Source organism: Panthera uncia, chromosome A2 (assembly GCF_023721935.1).
Source record: "Panthera uncia isolate 11264 chromosome A2, Puncia_PCG_1.0, whole genome shotgun sequence".
NCBI lineage: Eukaryota > Metazoa > Chordata > Mammalia > Carnivora > Felidae > Panthera > Panthera uncia.
This window is the reverse complement of record NC_064816.1, coordinates 67,903,629-67,931,584: the sequence shown is the minus strand read 5'-3', so window position 1 is coordinate 67,931,584 and position 27,956 is coordinate 67,903,629.

Below are 27,956 nucleotides of genomic sequence, written 5' to 3'. Positions count from 1 at the left end.
ACCTGAACTGCTGTTTCAGCAGAAGGCAAAACATACCACACGCACACACACGCACACACACATGCACAACCAAGCGCCTTTTCATTTTCCACAGTTTTAAAGTTATAGCCTACTCAAATTAAACATTAGGATCAGTGGGGCACCTGGGTGGCTCAGTCGGTTAAGGGTCTGACTCCTAATCTCAGCTCAGGCTGTGATCTCGCGGTTCGTAGGAGAGAGACCTGCATCGAGCTCTGTGCTGTCAGCGCAGTGCCCTCTTGGGATCCTCTCTCTGCCTTTGCCTCTCTCTCTCAAAATAAATAAATAAACAAAAAAATTAGGATCCGTTTGATAATTACTCCATACCTCACCCTTGCCCGAAGATTTTGAATTATGCCTTCTGACAGACTGTCATTCCTGAGTAACTCATCTACTAAGAGGTCACCCTAACCTCAGAAACAGCTGTGGGGACAGGAAGGTGCCAGAAATCACTTGGTCGAGTGAAGCCGGTTTTGTCAGGTGGCAGAGGTGAATAATGACTTGGGTGCAATTTCCAGAGTCTGGACACGTGTCTCAAACACTCTACTGCCTGCCCTACTTTCTTCCTAATGACTGAAATGCAGAATTAAACTCCATTTTTTCGACTTAAACCCATGTATCCCTCTTAAGTATGTTTCTATATTTTAAGTAGTGACGTCGTTCGTACCTAGAGGATGGAATCTCAAAGTTCGGGACCCAAAGAAAAAGCCCAAGAGGTCGTTAAAAATAAGAACCTGGCCCAAGTCTTAGTTGAGGCCGAGAAACCTCAATTTTGTAAGTGCCCTGGATGAATCGGTTACAGGAGACCCGTGGGCTGTAGCCCAAAACAAAGGCTTAGTTTTAGAAACTGAAACTACGAGACTCTCTCTTAAGAGAAAGAGAGGAGGGAGGGGGAGTGAGAAGGAATGTGCCCTAAGATATTGAGCATCTAATGGAAAGAGAAGTTGGGGGAGGGGTGACAACACCAGGTGGGAGATTTCTGGACAGGAGAGTCTTGACATGGCTAACCAGAGCCTTGGATCACCTTGCAGTCTTGCTGAGCAAGGACGGACGCCATGCTCTGTTATTAATGATTAGTGGCGACTCTTCCTTATCTTGCGAAGCACTATGCTGTGAGTCAGCCAGCGTGTGAGTTCCCCATCACCGAATCCTGTGAGGAGCTGTGAGCCTTGCCTTCTCACACACAGAAAACCAAGGTTTGGCATCTTCCCCAGGGTGAAAGAGCTTTGCTCTGGGAAAAAGCGTGTGCCATCCGGATGCCCTTAATGGGGGCGGCTCAGATGACCAGGAATGGCAGCATTACAATTTTTTCCACTGCTTTTGCCACCAAATTATTTCTGAATAGCAAACCAGATTTTAAACCCCAGAAAAATATCCTACGAGTGCTGAATATCCTTCTGGGGTCATCTTTAATCCTCTCCCTTCCAGGATGAAGGATCTGAAGCCCAGATGAGACATGAGACACGAAGCAGCATACCTCATCTGATGCACCACCCTGCCCCGCCCTTATGAAGTCTAATCCAGGAGCCAATCCTGATTCTAAAAAAGAAACCAAAATGCACATGCACAGAAGACATACATTTTCACAATTTCAGTGAGGAAAGAGGTACGTGTTTGTGTATGTGATTCTATTACATTAATTTGAATAACTAAAGAATATCCATACATTGACATCTTCATTATATTGTTTAGTTCTTTCATCAAAGACGTTTGCTTTATTTTGCTACTAAAAGCCAGTTTTGGAGTTAGAAGTTTACAGAATCTGTAAAATACATAGATAGGAGTTAGTTATAATAAAACCATAATGTCATTCTAAGCCAAATGGATCAAATCTTACTCTGAATTTTTCACGAGCAATATATTGATTTTAGCCCTGTCCTCAAGACGGAAGTTTTCAAAGTTGAGGCCTTCCTTTGCATGAGTAAATTAGGAAATATTCTGAAAAGCATTAACAGCCAGCACTAAAAAGTCTATTGTGAAATACATCGGCTTCATAATTGCTATGAAGACTTGCTTCACTGTTTTGATCTTTGAATGGTGAAACTCATCCAGATGTTTCTAAAAGAAGGGAGCAGAATAAGAAAGGCAAACGTGTTGAAATACGTTATTAATCAAAATATGCCATACAGTTTTTCTCTTTCATATCGGAAACCTTGGGCTCCTAATTTAACGAAAGGTTATCCTGTGTTTCCCCAAATTCATCTGCCTCCCTGTTGGTTATCCCGAGAAGCTTTTCACTGTTTCTTCAATGACTTTGTATTTGAGGCTTTGCAGATGGAGAGGTGGGGGGCAGTATGATGTCTTCAAGGAGAGTGCCTGAAACAGAAAGGATTAATCAGAGGTTTATTTTGGTGTTTAAAAATCAATATTCAAGTTATTGTTAAAGTCACAAATTCAAAACATATATAGTTCTTCCTTAAAATGTCAAGTTCAACCTATATATCTTATTCACTATGTAGGTCTAAAAACTTTTAAATTATTGATGTGTAATTGACATAGAATGTTATATCAGTTTCAGGTGTACAATAATTAAACTGATTCAACGATTATATACATTACTTAGTGTTCACCACCATAAATGTCCTCACCATCTGTCGCCGTGTTACGTTATTACAATATCATTGACTATATTCCTTATGCTGTACTTTTCATCCCTGTGGCTTATTTATTTTATTAGAAGTTGTACCTCTTAATCCCCTTTATCTATTTCACCCATCCCCACCTATCCACTTGCCCTGTGGCAACCACCAGTTTGTTCTCTGGATGAAGAGTCTGTTTGGTTTTCTTGTTTGTTCATTTATTTTGTTTTTCAGATGCCACATATAAGTGCAACCATATGGTATTTGTCTCTTTCTCAGTCTGACTTATTTCACTTTGTATTATACCTTCTAGGTCCATCCATGTTTTTAAAATGGCAAGATCTCCTTATTTTTATGGCTGAGTATTATTCCATTGTATATCAGTCCATTATTGGTGGACACTTGGGTTTCGTCTATATCTTAGCTGTTGTAAATAATGCTGCAATAAACATAGGGGTACATATGTCTTTTTGAATTCATATTCTCATTTTCTTTAGGTAAGTACCCATAAGTGGAATTACTGGGTCATATTGGTAATTTTATTTTTAATTTCTGAGGAACCTCCATACTGTTTTCCACAGTGGCTGCACCAGTTTGCATTCCCACCAACAGTACACAAGGGTTCCTTTTTCTCCATATCCTTACCAACCCTTTACCAATAACTTTTAAAAGGTCTTTGGTTCGTGTTTGGTTCTATTTACAAACTTAATTTTTAAACTTCAAATACATATAATGGCATTTATAAATTTCAGACAAGTGATTTCCTTTTAAACCAACTGTCTGATTGAACAAACAACCTTTTCCTAAATATATTAATATTGGACTATGGATTTAATAAATTAAACTTGTAAACAAGAACTTTAGGTTTTCTTAAATGATTTAATATTATTTACAACCCTAGAACAATTTCAACCTAGAAATTATAAGCCTAAATCAATTACTCAATCACACATTTTTAATTTGTTAACAAAAGCTGACTGCTATTGTAATAGACCAAATCTTATAGACATATTCAAATTCCTTATTACAAAAACATTAACACAATGGTCTTGATTCTGTTAATATTTTTAAATTTAAATCTTTTTGAAGTTAAAATATGCTAAGCAACTAAAACATAATTACATCACTCTCTAAAATTTAGAGAATAACTAGCAGGGTTTTTTTATTTTATTTTATTTTATTTACTTTTTTTTAGTTTATTTCTTTATCTTGGAGTAGGGGGAGGGACAGAGAGAGAGGGAGAGAGAAAGAATCCCAAGCTCTGTCAGCGCAGAGCCCAATGCAGGGCTCAAAGTCATGAACTGTGAGATCATGACCTGAGCCAAAATCAAGAGTCCAATGTTCAACCCACGGAACCACCCAGGTGCCACAACTGGCAGTTCTTAACAGCTAGAGTTATCAGGAAAGAAGCTGTCTAAATTCTAGTTAAAGACCAATAGTCTTCCTTCAACTGTATATACAGATTACAACAGGGGTTCCATAGCATGATGAATGGATTAGCCTCACAAAGAGCCTACGTCTTTTAGGTTTGAGTTACATCTAATTGAATTCTGTATGAAAACCTGCTACCCCTATTCATGCTGCTATATCACTTAGCTGGGTTTTCCATTCATTTCCTTCATACAAATATTTAATTGTCTTTTCACAAATTTAAAGACCTTGAAATTGACAGATTTATGTTTTTGTCATATTCTCCCTGTTACGACCACATAATCTTTCTAAATAATAAGATGCTGTCCAGTTGAATCCTAGTTAGTAAAAAGAGAGTTTACAACCAGATTTCCATGAGTTGGAATTCCAACCCTGTCATTTGATAATTTGGTGACCTCGGTTAAGATAGTTAAGGTCTCAGGGCCTCAGTTTTCTCATCTGTAAAAGCTATAATTTAGGGATTGTTGTGAGGTTTAAATAAGTTAATCTAGAAAAAGCTCTTAAAAGCTCCTGGCACATAGGAAGCATTCTATAAGCATTAGCAATGATCATGAATCTTTCATAAGGAAGGTTATTTTATTGATAGAAAGTCTACCCATTTTGTAATCCCATAGTATCAGCCATAAGATGGGCTTGGTGAGAGAGGCATTGTGTATTTCTCTACTAATTCTAATCTTACTAAGCTGTAATGATTTTTTCAGAGAAGAAAATAATCATGTTAAAGTTTTTCAGGAGAAATGCCCTGCTATTTATAAAAAGCTTTAATGAGGCTTTTTGCTTAGCCAAAGTTCAGTTTCTCCATATTTGGGTCCTATTGGGAAGTCTGAGGCTTAGGAGAGAGGTGGACCTGTAGACTGTGTCCATTCTAGATGTGTCTAGCAAGTGTTCCTTCACTGCAGAGGGGAAAAGCAAACCGCCACATTACCTAAACACACTTGTTACAAGGGTTCAGCAAGTCATTTGGGTTCCACCAATAAGATGCACACGTACAAAGTTTGGATCATGGTCATGAAGGTCTTGAAGTGTAACTGCCCTTAGATCTCAGTGCCCAGTCCCTGACTTTGCCGGTGTTGAAAATCAGCAAGCAAAAAATACCACCTTCTTCCTTGCTCTACTCAAAAGTTTCCTCTATTTGTTTCCTAAGCCATGCACAATCTGGAGCAGTGGTTCTCAACTGGGGGTGATATCCCGTCCCCCAGGGGATAGTTGTTCTTACTTGGAGACATTTTTTTTAATGTTTATTTATTTTTGAGAGAGAGAGAGAGACAGAGACAGAGTGCAAGCAGGGGAGGAGAAGAGAGAGAGGGAGACACAGAATCCAAAGCAGGCTCCAGGCTCCAAGCTGTGAGCACGGAGCCTGATGCGGGGCTGGAACTCACGAACCGTGAGATCATGCCCTGAGCCGAAGCCAGACGCTCAACCGACTGAGCCACCCCGGCGCCCCACTTGGAGACATTTTTGATTGTCAGGAGCCAGCACGCTGCTGGGGAGATAGAGGTACAGTTGGAATATTACTGCCATCTGGTAAGTAGAGGCCAGGGAGGCTCTTCAACATCCTACAAGATGGCCCTCCACAGCAAAAATTTATCCAGTCCAAAATGCTAATAGGTTGAGAACCTATATAGGTTGAGAATAGGTTCTCAACCAAGGTTGAGAAACCCAACAACCCTATAATGTGCTCAATATCTGCTCATCAAGTGGCTCTTTAACTCTGTGAGTTGCTTGTATTCAACCTCGAGGTAAAGAGATAACAAGTATGGAAGTGGCTTGGGCCAAGAGCACAAGAGCAGGAAAACTTCCTGGGATGTCTGTATTTACTTAGTTTATTGATTGGTTGCATAGTTTAATTTGAATGAGTGATTCTAATTTTGGAATTCTAGTCTCTGTATGGGGAAAAAATGGTCCTTATCTGTTATTTTTTTTTAATTATTTTTTTAGTGTTTATTTACTTTGAGAGAGAGAGAGAAGGACAGCACAAGCAGCGGAGGGACAGAGAGAGACAGAGACACAGAATCCGAAGCAGGCTCCAGGCTCCAAGCTGTCAGCACAGAGCCTGACACTAGGCTCAAACTCACAAACCGTGAGTACATGACCTGAGCTGAAGTCGGACACTTAACTGACAGAGCCACCCAGGCACCCCGTGTCCTCATCTGTTCTAAAAGAGGAGAGATGAAAGACATTTGGACTGTCTTACTAATTTGTTGAAAGGTTCCCTAGATCCTTGCTATTCAAAGCAATACCACAGCAATGGCAGCACTGGGAGTTTTCTAGAAGTGAAGACACCCTACTCCCACTCCAGAGACTTTGAATCAGAATGTGCATTTTAACAAGATCCCCGGGAGACAGGTGGGCACACAGAAGATGCCCTGCGGAGGCAAAACCAGCACAAGATTGGAGAGACAACTTTTAATTGGCAAGTACCTAGATATCGAATTGCGTGGTTTCATTCTTTGGCTCTCTGGCCAGTAAAAGGCAAAATTTCCAACTCAGACACATAAATCAGTGCAACTTCAGATCTGCTTTGTTTTTATATCTGATTGCCACTTAAACACCAGTGGCCCAGAACACATCAATTATTTCTTTATCCCTCTATTAAGTATTTAATGATCTACAAATAAGCTCCGGAGAAGATGCCACATAAAGAGACACCATGGTCCTTTTATAATGTGAGTCATTACACCCTTTATCGTTTCGCTTGTGAGATAGATGCTCAGATACCAATGTTAGGTATACTGTTAGGTAATGTAAAAGAATTAGAGAAAGCCACACCTTCTCAGCAGAAATATTCCCAGCACTCTCCCCACCCCTGCATACACATTCACAGGGGTTTTTGTGGATCGTCCTTGGCCGTCAGCGTAGCACTTTGCTCTCTCCCAGATCACACACAGTCTGTAGCTCCACACATCGCTAAATTACCTCTGCAGGGATTCAGCAGGGATATCTGCCAAGGGGCTAAGACCACACTAGAGGCAAATGGGTGGTTTGCAAACTCTAGTTCACAGAAGGCTAGGGTTTTGCACAGCAGTCTCATGGACTGAGGGCAAGTTGAGTCATTGGGCTCAAGGGACCCTCCTTCCCACGCCAATCAGACACATGTATCTGTTCTAGAGATTACAGTGTATAAACTTGCATTTGAAAAATGCATACTACTGTTTATAAAAAATAAATTAAAGAACACTGGAGCAGATGACTGCTAAGATCTGGTCAAGATCCATAATTCTATATATCGCCTAAAGAAACACAAATAGTAACAAACATGAAAATATGCTTACCCTCAACAATAAACACAGTTCCAGTTTTCTCATGATATTATCACAAAAGGCATCTTTTTGAAATGCCCACATCTCATTAAGGTGTGATGAAACATATATTCATACATATGTATGATAAGGTTATAAGAGGACATAATGTTTTGAGAAGTGAATAGTAGGCATCACAATCCATAAAAATATTCATATCCTTTAATATAGATATTCCACATCTTTCACTTTGTAATAGAGAAAATTCAGAATTCATCGAACAATTCTATGGACCCACAGTTATTAAAGTTCTATTTATTATATCAGAATATAACAATCTAAATAACGATCTAAATGTTAAAAATTGTGCAATTAAATACAATTATATATCATATAATATATATTATATATAATATATATGATATATATATATATCATATAATATATAATATATATTATGCTTATGACATCACGTTAGGTTAAGAAAAATACAATATAGGGTCACCTAGGTGGCTCAGTTGGTTGAGAATTTGACTTCGGCTAAGGTCGTGATCTTGTGGTTGGTGAGTTCGAGCCCTGCTTTGGGCTCTGCACTGCCAGTGCGGAGTCTGCTTCACATCCTTCATGTCCCCCTCTCTCTGTGCCTCCCCTCTCATGCCCGCTCTCTCTCTCTCTCTCTCTCTCTCAAAAATAAAAAACAAACATGAAAAAAAAGAAAACTACAATATGGAAAATGTGTAAACTATTCTTCCTAAAATGTCATCATGTAGAGAGACAGCAAAATGCTCACACTAGTTTTATGGGTGATGAGATGATCATTTGTCTTTTTTCTTGTCACTATTTTTCTAAATTTTGCACAACTTGAATGGTACTTTAAAACGAAAACAAGTCCACAGGGCATCTGGGTGGCTCAGTCAGTTGAGGGTCTGACTCTTGGTGTTGGCTCAGGTCATGACCTCACAGTTCGTGGGTTTGAGCCCCGCATCGGGCTGTGTGATGAGAGCACAGAGCCTCCCTTGGATTCTCTCTCTCCCTCTCTTCCCTGCCCCTCTCCCACTTGCACATGTGTTCTCTCTTTCTCTCAAAATAAATAAACATTTAAAAAAATTTTTTTAATAAAATGACAAGTCTTTTTTGAAGGAATCTTAACAAACTTCAGTGATCACCATTAAAGAAGTATCTCTGAGCTTTTGTGTAATAGCCACTGCCCTAGGCACTTAACATTTTAAAAAAATTGTCTTTGCCCTCAGTCAACCAAACAAAGAATACAGTGAAATGAGTTATGTGTGCAGGATGTGTGTACAATATGTGGGGGCCCAGCCATTGATGGAAGTGCTTCTTTTTTTTAAGTTTATTTATTTGTTTTTGAGAGAGAGAGCACAGACGTGCACACACACAATTCGGGGAAGGGGCAGAGAAAGAGGGAGAGAGAGAGAATCCCAAGCAAGTCCCATGCTGTCAGCACAGAGCTCAGTGTGGGGCTCGAACCCGCGAACTGTGAGATCATAACCTGAGCCGAAGTCAGATGCTTAACCAACTGAGTCACCCAGGCACCCAGAGGGAAGTACTTCTGGCAGTTATACATATATTGTAATATGTGAGCCTCAAAATACATTATCTGCATGTTGATGATGCAACACATAAGAATACTTCTACCTGCATTCATTTCTGTGATTTTTTTTTTTTACCCTAAATGCATAAGAGTGCCAGTGACAGACTTGATTTCACATAGATATTTTTACTTAGGCGATGGTCTTATCCCAACTTCTGGGGAATTTTTCTAAATGTGAGAAAGAGGGTCAAGAAATACAACTTTGGAAAGTAAGGAATCACTGTCACGGGCAGAGGTGAAGCAGGGGTGGAAGAAGGTGACTTCCCAGATCACCAAACAGGAACAAAGATGGTGCCATGTCAGAGAATCTAGAGACACTGGTGTCCTTCCCTCTGGTCATGGCCTTTTTAACTCAATGTTTATGAAATGGACTCCTGCCTGACTTCATAAATTGAAGGTGTAACATATGTTTACCACCAACTTTCTTGGAAGATGAGAAATAGGAAGGTACTTACCTTAACAAATTTATCTAAAGACAGAAAATGTTTGAGACCTTAATCTAATGGTTAACACCAGACCAGCCAATAGCTCACCCGCTTCCTTTTCCAGACTTCTTCCTCATTGTTTGTTTGCTTTCACAACCACACTATGCTTGATTTAATTTAGAGTAGGGTACTTAATTACTATTTAGGGTTAAAATAATCATTCCTAATTTACTATTTGGGGATGTGAAGTAATAGCCTATATTAATGTGTGTCCAGTTTTGTGCTAGGCTCTTCATAGGTTAAATTCATTAAGCGAGAAAAGATCATCTCTTTTTTTAATGTTTATTTATTTTGAGAGAGACAGAGCATGAGCGGGAGAAGGGCAGAGTGAGAGGGAGAGAGAGAGAATTCCAAACAGGCTCTGTGCTTTCAGCGCAGAGGTCAACACGGGGCTCGAACTCATGAATCATGAGAGTATGGCCTGAGCTGAAATCAAGAGCTAGATCTTTAACTGACGGAGCCACCCAGGCATCCAAAAAGATCATCTATTTTAAGCCTCATAAAAAATGTATTAGGCAGATGCTATTAATTCCATTTTACAGATTAAGAGACTGAGGCCCTGAGAGCTTACATAACTTGCCCATGGCACACAGCTAGTGAGTGGCTGGCTGTGACCTGGATTGGGTATTCGTGAGCCCAACGCCCCTCCCCTTCCCCTCACATTACCAGCTGTAGTTGAGTTGGTCTCCCTTGGATTCCAGGAGGAAACAAGTGTACCCAGTGTCTCGGGCAGAGCTGAGCAGCAGCAGCCCTCAGTCCCTTGCTGACTGCACTGTCTCAGTGGCATTGGCTGGCTGTGCAAAGAAAGAAATGGAAGGACACCACATGGCACACCACCACTTGATCTTACCAGTAAATCCCCAAGTGGGTTGATGATGCCTGGTCCCCTTCTCTCCTTATGACTCTCAGGAAATGAAAAACAGCTTCTCTTCATAAAATGTCTGGCACGCCCAGCTTGTGGTCTATAAATATCATCTCACCAAGGGACCAGGAGTCTAAGATGACCTTGGACGTCTTGCCTTACCAAACAGCAACAAAGCTCTTGGTGACTACTGGGATTGACACAACAGGGCTCAGAAGCCAACACGAATAAGCCCCCACCTGGCAAAGATAACACAATAACTGCAATGGGGTGGAAACCATCAAATGTGTTCAAATCTGTGAACTCACAATGATGCAATAAGAAAAACCTTGTTGGTCACCTTTAGTGGACTCTGGGGAATCCCACTAAACAATATCTCAACACATTGTTGAGAATATTGGAGAATAAAAAAGGGAAATCCTCAGCCATTTGTCTTGTCTTGTTTTGTATAATCTGAACCTGAGCTATCCATGTGGTTGATGAGGGGCAAAGTCTCTTTATCCCAGCTAATAAACGGAAAAAGAATGACAGTCTCTCTATTTTGCAGCTTCTCAGTATTAACGAATCCAGGCAGTGATCCGACGGATAATCTGCCTCTTACCAAGTCTAAACTCCCAATTTATAGGAATTGCAGGGGATGCAGCACCACCACAAGCCATTAGCATAATCAAAACTGTGGGAAATCCTCCAGAAGGAAAGACCCAGTTTTTCCAACAGCAAAAAGAACACAGAGATCATAAGAGACACAAGAGAAATACCAACATATCACAATGTAGGAACTTTATTTTCTTTGTGATTAAAACAAACTATTAAAAAATTAATAAGACAGTCAGGAAACTGTGAACACGAACTGGTTATTTGGCTATATTAAGGTGTTAATGCTAAGTTCTTTAATGTTTATTTATTTTTGAGAGAGGGAGACAGAGCACGAGTGAGGGATGGGCAGAGACAGAGGGAGACACAGAATCCAAAGCAGGCCCCCAGGCTCTGAGCTGTCAGCATAAAGCCTGACGCGGGGCTCGAACCCACGAACCTTGAGATTATGACCTGAGCTGAAGTCAGACTCTCAACCGACTGAGGCACTCAGGTGCCCCAAGGTATTAATGTTAATTATTTGGGTGGGATAATAGTATTCTGATTATTCTATTTTAGAGGTTCATAAGGAAATATTCAGATAAAATTAGAAGATTTGGTCTGGGGTTTGGTTCAAAATAACATTGAAGAGAGTATAGTTCAAACAAGATTGCCCAGACATTAATAATTACAATTGTGTATGATATATATATATATATATATATATAATGACATATCAGGTTCACCGTAGTATTATATATATGTGTGTATATGTATGTGTGTGTGTGTATATATATATATATAATTTGAAATTTTCAATAATAAAAAGCATTCAAAGCTGGAAGACCCCCCAAAATCTTTTCACCTTTCCAAACTTAAGGACAAATTATATGTATTGATCCTGTAAAATAGAACATATGCAACCTGAGCTTATTTGCAAATGTAATTCTTTCTTCAACTACAAAGATGAACTGTTCCACACAAACCATTACCACAAGGGAATCCTGAAATGTCTTCCTTGTCTTCCTACGTAACTTTAAATTGACACTAATTTTTAGTGACAAGGCCACCTCGGATGACCAGATTTGGTGGTCCTGTCGGAAGAGGGATTATGCATTTGGTCTAAAGGTAGCTGTGGCTCTGGTGCCCCCACCATTAACATCCAAAGGGCGGCTGGGCTGTGCAGAAAAGGCCTAAAGCTCCCCCATGTGGCCAGTACAGGTTAAAACAAGCCATGCCTTAAACGGAAAAGCGGCGCAAGCCTCCTGACCCCTTCAGTCCTTACACGCAGATACAGCCAGAAATCTAAGAGCGTACTCTTTGCCAGGCCTGATACACACTTTTTTTTTTTAATATTTTATTTTGTTTTTGAGAGAGCGCAAGCAGGGGAGGGGCAGAGAGAGGGGGCAGAGATCATGAAGCAGGCTCTGTACTGATAGCAGAGGGCGTGATGTGAGGCTTGAACTCACAAACCTGGAGATCATGACCTGAGCCAAAGTCAGACTCTCAACTGACTGAGCCACCCAGATGCCCCCAGGCCTGATACATTCTTGAATGTGAATCCAGCTCTCCCATCTAATAGTAATAAAACAAATTTTCCAAAGAAATAAGTTTCCTTAGTCGGAGAACAATAAAAAAATATTTCAATAATAATCGTCCTAAAAGGTTTAGACATTTTATGTGTTTAAGGTCTTATGTGTCAGCTTTTGCAAATGTTTTATGTGATTGCCACTAAATTCTGGCATGGAAAAAGGGTTGTAGACATTTTGTTCTACTTTATAACAAATTATTAATGTGTCCAAATGGAGAAAGAATAATCTTAAAAAGTGAACACTGTGAAAAATTTGACTTTCTCTGATAGCACTGACTTTCTGCAGTTCGCTGGGAATTGGAGCAGGAAAGAGGGAGTAACCGCTCTGGACTCCATCCTCAGGGCGGCTCCAGAGGGATACTGTTTCAGTGCTCGTGATGGAGAGGGCCATGACCCGCCGCAGGAACACACAGCAGAGCGGACCCCAAGGCCAGGCCTGTCTCCCCCCAGGCGTGCCCTTCCCACAGCCCTACACACCCGGGACTTCCCTCTCTGTATGAGGCCTCAGGGAGTTCATGGCTGCCTTCAGCCTCCACTTCCTCTTCTGCAAAATGAGGGCACTGGGCTAGATGATCATTCTGTTCAAAAGCTAAGCCTTTACCATTTCTCTAATGTCTGTGGAGCCCAAGATTCTTTGCTTGACCAAACTTTAGTTAGGTTCCTGAGCTTTCTCGTAGGTCCATCAGGTGGACTTCAGCAAGAACCCCCCACCCTTAACATCTGATTAGGTCCTCACCCTCCCCCATTCCCCAGGAATGGATCACCCCAGCCTACCTTCAGCCAAGATCCTGCTAGGCCCCTTTAGCCAGAATCCCCTCCAACCTCTGATGTTTCCTCTTAGTAATTTTTCATCCATTGACCCCCACCCTGTTCCTTGGCCATAAATCCCCACTTGCCTGTGCAATAATTCAGAATTCAGCCCAGTTCTAAACTGAGGTCTCTTTTCCCTGATTGTGATAGTCCTGAATAAAATCTGTTTTTACTACTTTAACTACTGTCCAGCTTTGGCTTTTCTTTGACATGAGCCCCTTCTTCAAATTGCTCTGGGCCAAGGGAAGACTCCTTGTCCAGAGGGACGCTCCTAAGGAGGGGCAACTCAGCCCCAATGACTCAAGGAGGCATACAGAGGCCAGGCCTTATTGCCCCATACAGGGCAATTCTGAAGGGCTGTCCTTGCTCCAAGGCTCCCCATGCCTCAGTTGTGACTATACCAGATTTTAACTAGTCCCTCTGCCCAATCTTACCTCCTTTACTCCCCACAGTGGATGAATCACAGCTTGGGGTCAAGGGCACACCCCAATAGACCTCCTTAGGCACATAAACCTCCACTTTGGAAGGAGCTCATTAAAGATAGAACCAAGGGAATAATAGGCAGCTTCTGGGGTCCCAGGAGCCTGGTGTATTAGTTGTATGCTTGAGACTTTTATACCTTTGGTCAGGAGTCTGCATCTCCAACGTGGGAGTGATCCTCAGGCATAGGCTTCTCATAAGAATTAAATAGGACCATAATAAAGACAAGTCGGTAACATTTTTGTTCTTAGTAGTGCTGATGTTGACAATAATAATGATGTGATAATGATGATGAGGTGGTCATGATGGTCGTGATGGCGATGGTGATGATGAAGAATGTAAATTAGTGGCTCAATGCCCCACCCATCAGATTAACTATTTCCATTAACGTTCTTTCAAAACTTGACCTAACCCTGTGGTTCCTGAGTTTGGATGCAGAGCAGGATCCCTGGGAAGGTGAAGAGGGGTGAACAGAGAGTCTCCTTTAGTAGCTTAGGACAGCCCCAGGTGAAACAGGGATCCCTGGACTGTACTCTGAGAAAACTGCCTCAAGCACATGGCCTCCTTCAGCTAAAGCCCCACCTACAGACTCAGGTGGCTCCAGGATCTAATCCTGACCCTAATCTGACGGGATCAAAAGATAGCCTTGAGCTCCATTCTAGAAAGGGGGTTTCTACATTATTCCAGAAGATGGCAGGATACAATGAAGAGAAAATGAGATTGTTGAGAACGTAGGTAGGTGTGACTAGGGACCGTAAAGGGGAACAGTCAGTCTGGAGTTTAAGTAGGGTCCTTCCCCGGGACCCAGAAATCCCACTCCCTGGGATGCACCCCAAGAAACTCTCATGTGTAGGTCCTGGTGCACACCAGGATTTTCATCCCAGAGTTATCTGAAGTCATGGGAAGTTGGAGGCAATCTAGAGGTCCATTGCAGGAGAATAGATAAATAAATATGACAGATGCAATTAGAAGCCATAACCTAAAGGTGAATAAAGCAGAGTGGATAGTTGATGGAAAGAGTACTGAGTGGAAACAGTAGGAACCAAAACAAGACCTTTATAGCACAGGTTTGTCTATATTTTCTAGAAACTCATACCCACACCAGAGCCCAAGAGACAGAGTACAAGGACATATAAGAGCACCAAAGTAGTTACGTGGGAAGGACATATTTGTTATCAAGAAGCAGCTGCAACATTAATATTTTCAAATATTTGCATGAAAAACACCCAAGGTGTACCATTCTAATATGTTTCTCTCCTTCCCACCCTATAACACTTGGTTCCCAAAGTCTCTAGTACATCAGAATCATCCAGAGAGCTGATGGAAGATATTGAGAGCTGATGCAAGAAATTGGTCCCACATGGACCACGGATGAGAATGAATTGAGGAGTATAGTTAATACACGACTCTGTATTTGCACTTGCAAGGAAGGGAAGAGAGGGAGGAGGGAAGCAAGGGTAGGGATATCAGACACCAAAATGCTTGAACCTCACCGCTATGCAACAGAATTACACTCAGGCTCTCTGATCCTGTTTCTCTGGCGAGAGTGGAGATGCACCCCTGCGCGTCACTGCTGTCCTTGTTTAGTGACTCGGCCTCTGAAAAGCCTCTGGCATGTGGTAGGGGTCTAATGTTAGTTCCGTTGTCTCCTTTTCTGAGACTATGTCTCCACCCCCTGCTTCTGGTTCCTGAGTTCCTGCCTGGCTAACCTACCCAGAAAGACTTGGGTTGAGGTTCCGCAGGCATGGTCGATGCCCAGGAAGCGGGTGGGATTCAAGATGCACAGATGACATCTACTGTCACTGAATTGGAGTGACCGCTACAGGGTGGCCCTTTGCTCCAAGGCTTCAGATTGCACTCCATGAGTTCATTATTGATAAGAAATAGGTCCAGGATTCAAAAGGCACATAAACAGTAACTCTGGTCCACAGGTCCTTATCTGAAATTCTGAGACCCATAAAGCCCTTAAAGCTGCATAAAAACAATCTCAGGTAGCCACAAAACCTGGGCTGGCTTGAGGAGAAAAGATTTATATTCTTTACATATCCCATTTAATTTAATGTGAGTATTCACGTGTGTGTGCGTGTGTGTGTGTGTGTGTGTGTGTGTGTATTTCACTGCTGAAATATTAATGCGGTTTTTGCACAGAGTGCTGCTCCAGATGCTACTAGGGGATACGCAATACATGTTATAACGTTTTTTTCTTAAAGTCCAAAATAGTCCGAAATCCAAAACACATCTGACTGCAAAGATTTGAGGTATGGGATCATAGAGAAAGGCAGTATGAACTAAAGGGATGAAAAGTAGAAAATCAAGTCGCCATGTCAGGATTGTCTCCTGTGCCCCTTGGGGAGTAGCATGAGCTGTTGCAAGTGTCTGCTTAACTAGCGTGTCCTTGCTGCCAGGTTGCTTCCAGGGGAACTTGGGTATGTGGGTGTCATCACCTCCCTGATACCATGTGATCAGCTGACGAGAACATTCTGGCCTGCTCGATAGTCACAGTCTTCCAGAAGGACTCACGCATGAGCATCCCTGGCTGTCATCATTTTCCCAGGAGTTTTGTTTTGGCAATTCTGCCCTTGCTCTGGCCCCTGACGCGGATGAGACTAAATTTACAGACTTAGGAGGTTGAGACCCAAACTTAATGGTTTGCTGTGGCAACTGCTCCCTCGGGCCAGGCTGCCTCCTCCACTAGCATCAGGGACAGCCCATCTCTTCGTGCAGTTGCCAGGGTTTTCTCAAGGTCTTACTGTTTCCGAACTTCACTTACTCACTCCCGGTTCCCAGCCAAGAACAAAATCTGCTTGCCTCAGGGTTGAGACTCCATAAAGATGCCAGGCCTTTTTTCTTCCTCACACTGTGAAACCAACCAAATCATTTAGAAAGATTTAGTTAGGACAGTTTCTTCACACTTTATATCATATCTTTGGAACAGTATTAAACATATTGTAGGCACTTAATAAAGAGTTATTGGCTGTTTATGCCTGATTTTGATTATTTTCACATTTTCTATGTCTGTCCCAATTCAACTTTGCAAGTGAACCTCTTCCCCAAAAGCTCTGTAATTTTTACTGCTTAGCCACATCATCACTTGTTCCCTGCCTTCCTTCCGCTCTCAAGATAATCTGGAAATAATATAATGTTTTGTATAACTTTTCCCCCCAACGATACCACTATAATTTTTTTCTGATGGTTGGTAACACAATTGAAGGGTTGACAACCTGAGCCCCGAATGGTGTTGGAGACTTAACCTGGATCCATTTAATTACTCGATGTCACCTGGCCAAACGCAACAGGGAGCATCTATGAATAAGGAGGTGACACACACCAGAATCTCTTAAAAGAAAATGATGTGCAGGTTGGAAATCTAAGAACCATTGAAAAAGAACCAATGTTAAATTTTCCCAAGTCAATATGTATGGACTGAGTCACTTTCTTCCAAATTGGTGAACATGCCAATTTGCTCTCAACTATTTGAATAAGAAAATCTCAATTCCCCCAACAGTATTTCTCACAGAAATAGAATAAGAGTAAAATTTGTATGGAACCACAGAAGACCCTGAATAATAATAATCTAGAGAAATATCTAGAGAAAAAAGAACAAAGCTGGAGGTATCACAATCCCTGATTTCAACATATACTACAGAAATATAATAACCAGAGCAGTATGGTACTGGCACACAAATAGGCACACAGATCAATAAAACAGAACTGAGACCAGAGAGAGACCAGAAATAAACTCACACTTATATGGTCAGCTAATCTATGACAAAGGAGGTAAGAATATACAATGGGGAAAAGACAGTCTCCTCAGCAAATCATGCTGGGAAAACTGAACAGCTACATGCAAAAGAATGAAACTCAACCACTTTCTTACACCATCCACAAAAGTAAACTCAAAAGTGGATTAAATACCTAAATGTGAGACATGAAACCGTAAAGCTCCTAGAAGACAACATAAGCAGACATTTCTTTGACATCAGCTGTTGCAACATTTTTCTACAAGTGTCCCCTTGAAGCAAGGGAAAGAACAAAAATAAACTGTTGGCACTACATCAGAATAAAAAGCTTCTGCACAGCGAAGGAAATCATCAATAAAATGAAAAGGCAACCTACTGAATGGTAAAGGATATTTGAAAATTATATATCAATATGGGGTTAGTATCCAAAATATATAAAGAACTTACTTGTACAAGTCAACACCAAAAAAATAAAATAATCTCATTAGAATGGGCAGAGGACATGAACAGACATTTCTCCAAGGAAGACACCCAGATGGCCAACAGACACATGAAAAGATGCTCAACATCATCAGGGAAATGCAAATCAAAACCACAACAGCTTAACACCTTACCCCTGTTGGAATGGCTAAAATAAAGAAGACAAAAAACAAGTATTGATGAGGATGTGGAGAAAAAGGAACTTTTGTGCACTGTTGGTGGGAATGCAAATGGTGCAGCCACTATGGAAAACAGTCTGGAGGGTCCTCAAAAAATTAAAAACAGAATTACCATACGATCCAGAAGTTCCACTACTAGATATTTAGCCAAAGAAAATGAAAACACTAATTTGAAAAGATCTATGCACCCCTATGTTTATTGCAGCATTCTTTACAATAACCAAGATATGAAAGCAACCCAGCGTCCAATAATGGATATTGAAAGATGAATGGATAAAGAAGATGTGGTATATATACACAATGGGATATTACTCAGTCATAAAAAAGAGTGAGTTATCCCTTTTGTAACAACATGGATAGATCTAGAGGGTATTGTGCTAAATGAAATACATCAGTCAGTCAGAAAAAGACAAATATCGTCTGATTTCACTCATATGTGGAATTTGAGAAACAAAACAAATGAGCAAAGAAAAAAAGAAACAAACACACAAAAAAATTCTTAAATACAGAGAACAAACTGGCGGTTACAAGAGAGGAGGAAGGTGGGGGAAATGGGTGAAATAGGTGAAGGGGATTAAGAGTACACCGATCATGATGAGGACGAAGTATAGAATTGTTGAATCATAATATCGCACATCTGAAACTAATATAACACCGTATGTTCACTTTTCTAACTTTTCCTCAATTAAACGAAAGAATATCTCAATGCCCTGTACTCTGTAGAATTCAGCTTTTTTCTTTTCACCACCTAGAGCTGGATGTTCGCTACCGCCTGATGTGACCAGGATTTTGAATCAAGTGATCCATTTAGAGTGTCTGCTACAAACCACTTTATCCTCTTACATATCAGTGTCTGTTTGAAGATATACAACTGTTTAAATAACTCCTTTCTCTCTCAGAAGCTAAAGAAAGTCTCCTCCCTGTGCCATACCCTGCTACCCTATACAGACCCAAGCCCACCCTCATCCTACTTATTACTCTTCTTTAGCCACCATCCCTGGGTCTGGGGGCCCGGCACTCCTAGTCTCCTGAAGGCAGACCTGGTAGGAAAAAAGGAAAAAGGAGAGAGAAGACAGTGAAAGAAAGGGAAGGGAACCCCCCATTTTTTCCCTTCCCCGACTCCCACCACTTCAGTGCCCCCAGGAGTGGCCTGGAGGAGATGGAGAAGGGGAGGAGGAAGGCAAAAGAAGAGAGAAGCGCCCACAAAGAAAGCCCTCCCTGGACATCCATTCTATTCCCCCCTTCTCCCTGCTGCTCACTTTTACCTGCCGATCCCGCCCAGCCCAGCCCACGACCCTTAACCAGACCATGGACATGGAAGGACCAGCCCTTCTTCAGGGAAGGTATCCTCTGGCTCCCAAGTCCCACCTCCCAGCACAATCTACAAATGACCTTTTGTAACACAATGTTTTGTAAATAGACACTATTTAAATTCCATCTTAAGTTCTGGGATGTGTATATTTATACTTCATACTAAGTAAAACTGTCTTCCAGCATACATTAAACATAGCTATTTTAGTCTGTCAGTGTAATTAGTTACATCTGAAGACAAGCTCCATTATTTTAACCCTATTCCTTATTTTAAAAATCAACTGTCTTTACTATATATATTTTATAATAACATTTGGGTAATTTTTATTAATGTTACTACTACAAATGTACAAATTATCATATATATATATATATATATAGGCACAGTGATGTTCATATCTGTGAAATTTACATATAAGAAATTACATATAATATATTACATACAATATAGATTTTAATACATATACAATATTAAAAGACAAAAGACAGACTGGCAGAAACTACTAAAATTTTAACAATGATACTAGAATTATGGGATATTTTTAAATCCTTTCTACTTTCTATAGTTCTCAAATTTCTTCTCCTAACAAATACTGCTTTTAGAATTGGAAAAATAAAAATAAACATAATTCTATATTTTAATATGTTAATTCCTATTAACTATGAAACCTGGCTAACACAAGTGAAACAAGGGTACTTTTAGGTCAATCTTCCAAATTTGGATTTTCAAAAACAAGAATACCTATTACAACGCTTTAAAATATGACTGTAGCGGTGCCTGGGTGTCTCAGTCAATTAAGCATCCGACTCTTGATTTCAGCTCAAGTCATGATCTCACAGTTAGTGAATTTGAGCCTTGCATTGGGCTCTGTGCCTATGGCATGGAGCCTGCTTAGAATTCTCTCTCTCCCTCTCTGCCCCTCCCCCACTTGTGCTCACTTTCTCTCTCAAAATAAGTAGACTTAAAAATTTTTTGAAAACATATGACAGAAATTTGGAAATTGTCAGAGTGGTAGAAACCTATAATTAAGAGACTAAAGAAAAATTATCTTTTCAGGATTATCTGTGGTAGAAACAAAATCTAGCTAATTCTTAGAAAAACAAACCCTTGTCTGGATATATATCTCAAGTAATAGAAAATCATTTCACTTCATGAAGTCTTACATTCTTGGTGGATTTTCTGATTTAAAGACACATGTATATTTTCATCATTTCTGAAGCATAAATGTGTTTTTAACTCAAAATCAAAACCATGATGAGATACCACCTCACATCTGTCAGAATGGCTAAAATTAACAACACAGGAAACAACAGAATGTTGGCGAGGATGCTGAGAAAGGGGAACACTCTTACACTATTGATGGGAATGCAAACTGGTGCACTCTGGAAAACGGCATGGAGTTTCCTTAAAAAGTTAAAAATAGAACTACCCTACAACCTAGGGATTGCACTGTTAGGTGTTTATCCAAAGGATACAAAAATACAGATTCAAAGTGACATATGCAACCCAATGTTTATAGCAGCACTATCAACAATAGCCAAACTATGGAGAGAACACTTTAAATGTCCATCGACTGATGAATGGATAAAGAAAATGTGGTTTATATAGACAATGGAGTATCACTCAGCCATCAAAGGGAATGAAACCTTGCCATTTGCAACGATGTGGATGGAACTAGAGCGTATTATGCTAAGTGAAGCAAGTCAGTCAGAGAAAAACAGATACCATAGGATTTCACTCAAAAGTGGAATTTAAGAAACAAAACAGATAAACATATGGGGAAGGGAGAAAAAAGAGAGAGAGAGAGAGACAGGGAAACAAACCGTAAGAGACTCTTTACGATAGAGAACAAACTGAGGGTTGATGGATGGAGGGAGGTGGCTGGGGGGGTGGGCCAGAAGGGTGATGGGCATTAAAGAGGGCACCTCTTGGGATGAGCACTGGGTGTTGCACGTAAGAGATGAATCGCTAAATTCTACTCCTGAAACCATTATTACACTATATGTTAACTAACTAGAATGTAAGTGAAAAGTTGAAAAAGAAAAAAAATTTCTCAACTGTGCCCATCTTGCCTGGTTATATCAGTCTCCAGCAAAGCTGTATTTGTGGACAGCGGGAACGGAAGTGAACAGGAATTAGGAGAACTGGTCTTTTCGCCCTGGCAGCGTGAGAAGAACCCTGTCGCTGTGGGCTGGTGACTCAGCAGCCCAGAGCCTCAGCTTCCTCACCTGGAGACTGGGTTCGACAGTACTGAGCACCTCAGCACGTGGCCATGAGGGCCCCACGCCTGTCAAAGGGCACCATCCATAACCTCTGGTGTGGTTGGCCTTTTGTGTCCCTCTTGCTGAGAAGTGAGCCAATTCTAGGGGAAAGCGCACAGTCCTGGAAGGCAGATGGTACCGTCAAGGAGCTTTGGGGATGCTTCAGAGCACCTAAAAAGAAGATCCTTAGAGGGTAACAGTGTCATGTGACACACGAGACATGGATGCAAAGGAGAGAATGGGGAAAGGGAAGGTGCCCTAGGAGGGACATTTGTTTGTCTCCTTCCCCAAGGCAAAGGGCAGTTGAAAGAACCAGGTGATAGCATTTTCCAAAGCAGTCCCCATTAAGACCAGTGATGCGTTAGAGCAGGGCCACGGTGTGTGGCACAGCAAGGACAGACAGTGGCCAGTAGGCTTCCTGGTGAAGTTCTTAAAGAGGCCGCTCAGACGTCTGGCCCAGCTCCCGTCCATGACTCAGACGGGAGGGAGCCTGAGGGGCCGTGGAATGCGGTGAGAGCCTCCGGTTCACTTGTAGGTGAGCATCTGTAGCTGCTGTGCCTGGTTCCTCAGACACCTTACTAAAATATTGTGATAAGAAAGCTGTTAGCAGGACGCTTCGGGATGTAGGTTGTGTGTATTTTCCCAGGTGCAGGATGGGACCTTCTTCTTCTCTTCTCGTAGACCGAAGAGAAATGCGAAACCTTTCATCTGAGCCACCGGGCTTGTCAGAGCAGGGACATCTCCAATCAAAAGGTTAAAAGGTTGCTATTATGTCTACAGAGCAAGACAACCCCCCTCCCTGCCCGCTGATAACTGAGACCTTGTAGGGGATGTTCGAAGGCAAAATAAAATGCTCATAAACCAAATGCCCTCACTCACATTTCCTGACTATCTAACCCAGATGGCTAATTGGTGAGCCATTTCACATTGCCTGTCTTCAGGCCCCTTGGAGGTTTCTCCTTTCCTGTCTAATGTCTATTGATTGATATTTGTAAATTTTATGGAAAACATATTGCTACTTTAAGGCTGGACCACCATGTTCCTAGATCCTTAATGGCATCCTGAAATTTCAAGAAAAGAAAACTAATAAAAGTTTCAGAAATATGCTGCCCTGGTTCTAGGGAAAGGCTTTCTTTAGAAAGGTGCTTATTTTATCCTTCTTCAGGCCTCTTTATCTTAGAGAGAAAAGAGAGATACACAGCATCTTCAGTTAGCATCACACAAGGGTGAGTTCCTCCAAAAACTAGTGTATTTATGTAATGCAGGAACATGCTCTAGAAAGAGAAAAGGTACATTTCTATAGAAACAAAACAAAAAGCTTTTTGGGCAAAAATTGGCCCTTTGCCCTGGGATGGCTGAAGACGGGTTTTTGGAACTGATGTGATTAATGCCCAAGATTTTAATTTTAGTTTTAATGAACTGCATTTTAATTGGGGGCTTGGAGGGAAGTGAATTCCTAAGTGATATCTATAGCACTCCCCTTGTTTATAAGGATAATGTAGCACATGAGATGAACGTGCCTGGATGGAAGTGTAACCAAATGGTTGACAAAAACCTTTCAAGATCTTATTTTACGTATTTCTGGGAAGCTTCCGTTTTTAAGCTTTTGTAATCAGAACAAAAAAGGAGACAGAAAGACTTTGGTGTTGGCTTTACTTTAGGTGCTCTATGGATGGACACTGGAAATAGGTTATTTTGATCAAAAGCACAGATCTGCCCACACAAATGAAACTAGTAGAGAAAGGCTGCCCAATAACCACTTATCCCAGAAAAGGCTTGGCCCTGTACGTAGGTACAGAGGGGGCGAGGCCGTGTGCCCGACACCTCGGGTCCCCAGCCCTGCAGTGACCAAGGTTCACTCAAGAGGCCTTTGTTAATGAATCCATTAACCGGTGGGGAGGAGGGGATGTTCACGGTTGGCCCAACTCTTGCCTGCCTCAGAGAGTCTTGTGCTTGTCAGCCTCTGGTCCCCATTCCATGAGCTTATCCAGCACTGCACCTATTCTCACCAGATGCCTCTCGGCTAACAGGGGAAGGTCCACCCCACAAGACCAGTTCCTGCGGAAGGTCCCACGAAGAGGAAAAGTACATAGAGAAAGGGGGTGGGGGGTCTGAGGCTGAGGAAGAATGGGGGATAGGTGTGGAGAAAGGGTGGAAGAGGAGGATGAGGGTGGTGCATGGAGAATGAAAAACTCTATAGTTTGCGGGAGGGGGAGGGCATAAAATGGGAAGGGTCCTAAGCAGGCATTCAAAGTGCTTCCGGGGTTGAAACACTGAACCCCCCCCAATGTCCTCACTCATGACTTCTGCCTATTGGTCTGTGCTTCTTAAAGCACGGTGTTCCTCTGAGCCTGGGCCATTGGGTCACTCAAGTGACAGAGGCAACAAGTCCAACAAGGACCCAGGAAGGGCACAGGGGCGAGGTACACAAAAGGGGGAGCCCACGTCCTGGGAAGGCCGCCCTGTTGAAGATGAGAAAATGCTCTGAGCACTGGAAAGGGCCCCAGGTGGCCTCAGGAATAGTACTGAAGCAGGAGAAATGATTAACTAGATCTGAGAAGAAATATCCAACATAGAGAAGCCGCGGGAATGGAGGGAGAGCTCAAAAGATCCATCTCATCTATCTCCCCCAGGGATGCATTTGGAGGCGGTCCCCCCCCCCCCCCCCCAACGTGCGCCACCAAGGAAAGGTGGAGGGAAAGGTGGGTGATTAATCACTGCCTGGGCTGACTGGAAGTCACAGACATTGTGATTGGAACACAGTGTTAATTATTAGCTGCTGGGCCTGGTAACTCAGGCAGCCATCCTTCCCACCCACCTTTGGTGGCCTTAATGATGCCTGGGCCCAGCACCTGAGTTCGGTTGCTTCCAAAACTGAATTTGAATTTTATTTTTTCTTTCCTTTAGTGAGGCTCGTATTTTCAGAACAAATGACTTTATGTTCGAGTCCTTAAACAGATGTAGTGCTTTCACCCTCTAGCTGACTTTGGGCTGCCAGACATCTTAGCTTTCTTTCAACCATATTTAAATTTTTTTTTAACGTTTATTTTTTGAGAGACAGAGACAGAGACAGAGCGTGAGCAGGGGAGGGGCAGAGAGAGGGAGACACAGAATCTGAAGGAGGCTCCAGGTTCTGAGCTGTCAGCACAGACTCCCACGCGGGGCTCGAATCCATGAATTGCAAGATTATTACCTGAGCCCAAGTCAGATGCTTAACCGGCTGAGCCACCCAGGTGCCCCTCAACCATATTCTAAACTACTATAAAGAGCACCTCCCGTGTTATCAAGTGGAGACCACGGTTAGAGTGGTTTCTCGGTGACAGGAAATCTGCGGCTGCCCTTACGTCTTAAAATATTAGAGACACAGGCTTTGTACTTAGAAGGCCTGGGCTTCGGGCTTCACTCACTGTTGGGCAAGCGAGTTGCCTCTCTGAGCGTCAGTTTGGTCATCTGTCAAAATCAGATGAGGGGAATAATTCCAAGAGCTTTGGTCAGGAGTAAATGAGACAGATCAGTGCCTGGCAACGTGCCCAGCACATCCTGTTAGTTTTCTTCCCTTTCCGAAACATTATTAATTTGCTTTGCAAACCTGTTTTCACCCCCCTCCACAGTGCAATAAACGCTACATGAGCACCTTAGAATTACAGGTAATTTTAAATGGTTGGGGTATTATTAATTAGACTTAGTTATAACTACTTATTGCAATCAATATTAAATTGCATGATAACAATTACTGTCTCCTCTGCAACACTCACACGTAAAATCAGATGCTTCTATTCAACAACCTGCTCTCAGTCCCTGGTGTGACCATAATTTTATTGATTGTCTGTCCTGGACCTGTAATAGGGTAATACGTGCTTCTCCATTCTGGGGAGGACCTCTGTCCCACATCTGCCTTTGGACCTGTATGTAGACCGCACCTTCCTGAGATGAGCAATGCAGGCTTGTCATATGTGACACCTCTTTCTCGAGTTTAAGATGTGCAGAAGCAACAGGGGGAGAGTCTGCAGGTGGTAGACCTAAGGGGACAGTCGTGATAACTCTCCCTCTTTGCCACTGACACCTCCCTGAGGAGCCACCCCCAGGTAAGTCTTGGGAAAGAAGCCTGTGGGATGAAATTATTTCTGTCCATGTCACTTGCAAGTAATTTTTCTTTACATTTCAAAACGTTAGCTGAAATCCAGACTGTGGTACTGTGGTCATTATCAAAGGTTAAAAGCTGAAGACAACGTTGTGGTGATTCCATAAGTTACAGGAACAAACAGAGTTTAAAACTGGGTGTCCTGCTATATTTGAATCATGTCCCACCCATCACGGGTCCTACACCCGAGGCAGAGGCCCCCCAGCTCCCAGATGCAGAGGCAAAATGTCAAGACAGGTCCATACCTCAACAAGCTGGCGACGACTTTCCGGAAGGGCAGCCTCCCTCATCAGCCTCCACCAGCCTCCAACAATAGGACCTGCCAGGATGCCCTGACGTCTGGCCAGCCCCACCTCCTGGCCTCTTCCATAACTGCAATAATGCCTGCTCTCCTCTCCTCTTACACCTTCATACCTCATGCTTGGGCCCTTCTGAATGGAAGCGCACTGAAACTTCCAGATTTTTCTGTGGTGATGGGACTGGAGGAATCTGCACTTTTACTTACAAAGTGTATTCATGTTTGCAGCAACATTTCAAAATGGGTTGAGAAACTAATAGCAAAGAACAAGGGTCTCTAAATATGACTAATTTGACTCAACTAGCTGCCAACATGCCTCAGTTTCCTTCTACTACTCACACTTTCAAAACCTTGCACAAATGCTGAAGCATCTTTGAACTTTTCGGGTTTAACAGGGGCAAAGTAGATATTACCTTTATTTCTCTTTACTGGCTTGTATTTTGTTTTGTCAATTTGTAGTCGAAAAAAATTTTAATTAAAAAAATTTTTTAATTTATTTTGAGACAGAAAGACAGAGCGTGAGTGGGGGTGGGACAGACAGAGAGGGAGACACAGACTCCAAAGCAGGCTCCAGGCTCTGAGCTGTCAGGCTCTGAGCTCCAGCCCGACACTGGGCTCCAACTCACAAACCTCAAGATCATGACCTGAGCCAAAGTCGGATGCTTAACCAACTGAGCCGCCCAGGCGTCCCTGAAGTCAAGAACATTTTATTGTTCTATACTTTTTTGGTTTAGGAGTTCACTAATAAGATAATATAGTTTTGTTCCTTCTCGAATGAAAAGTTTATTCTCCATGTTGCTGGATTGGAACAGTCCCATCAATGGCTAAGCTTAGAACACTCCAGTCACCTAAACCACTGTCTGAATAGATTTGAACCAGGAAAAGCAAGGATGTTAAGGGAAATTATTTGGGAAATTAACTGCATTGGGCTGATTGTTGTATATTTCTATTGATTTCTCATATAGAAAAGATTATTTCCCTTCCTTGGAGACATTCAAATACAAAGATTTTATAAAAAAGACATTACCTGATTTAACATATAAAATGCCTTAGAAGGTGCAAATTTGGTAAGTTCATTACTTTCCAGACCTAGTGATCTGATCACTTGTATCAACAGTTAGAGGCCAAGAACAATCCTTGCAAAAGAGAGTGGAGGAGAGCTCACGTTACCTGGACCGTTGTGACGCAGGCATGATTTTGAAATGAAAGCAAATTTTTCCTAAAATAGTTTGTCATTGTCCCCTTTCTATTATCTAATTGCCTTGATTTAAAAATAGGATAAACTCAGCAGAGTGAAGAAAACAGTCTAATACAGAGCCACATTTCATTAGCTGTCCTTACAGTTGTTGTCATTGTTGTTATTCCTCAGATTTATCTTAAACTTTGCCACCTGAGACCATAAGTCCAATGCTCACAGAAGAAATAAAGATTCCACCTAGCCAAGGCTCAATGGATGACGAGTCTGTGATTACAGAGCCAGTGGAAAACAAAGCAACCACAGACAGAATACATGCCACGTCTACTGAGGAGACCAGTCAAAAGCCAATCTAGGAGCCAGATACGAGCCACCTTACCGACTTGGGTGACAATCGCTCAGAGTCCAGTGGCACCAACAACAGACCTGCTTGGGGATTCCACTGCCTGTAAGGACACTCTGCTCCCTGACTTTACACAGAGACTCTTGGTTGACTTTCCAGTTTGAATTTTGCTTTTGTTTCAATTAGCCCATTTTTGTGGGTTTTCCCTCTTCACTCATTCACCTTTTAAAGTTTATTTATTTATTTTGAGACAAAGAGACCACGCATGTTGGGGGGCGGGGCAGGGGGGCGGAGAGAGAATCCCAAGCAGGCTCCATGCTGTCAGCT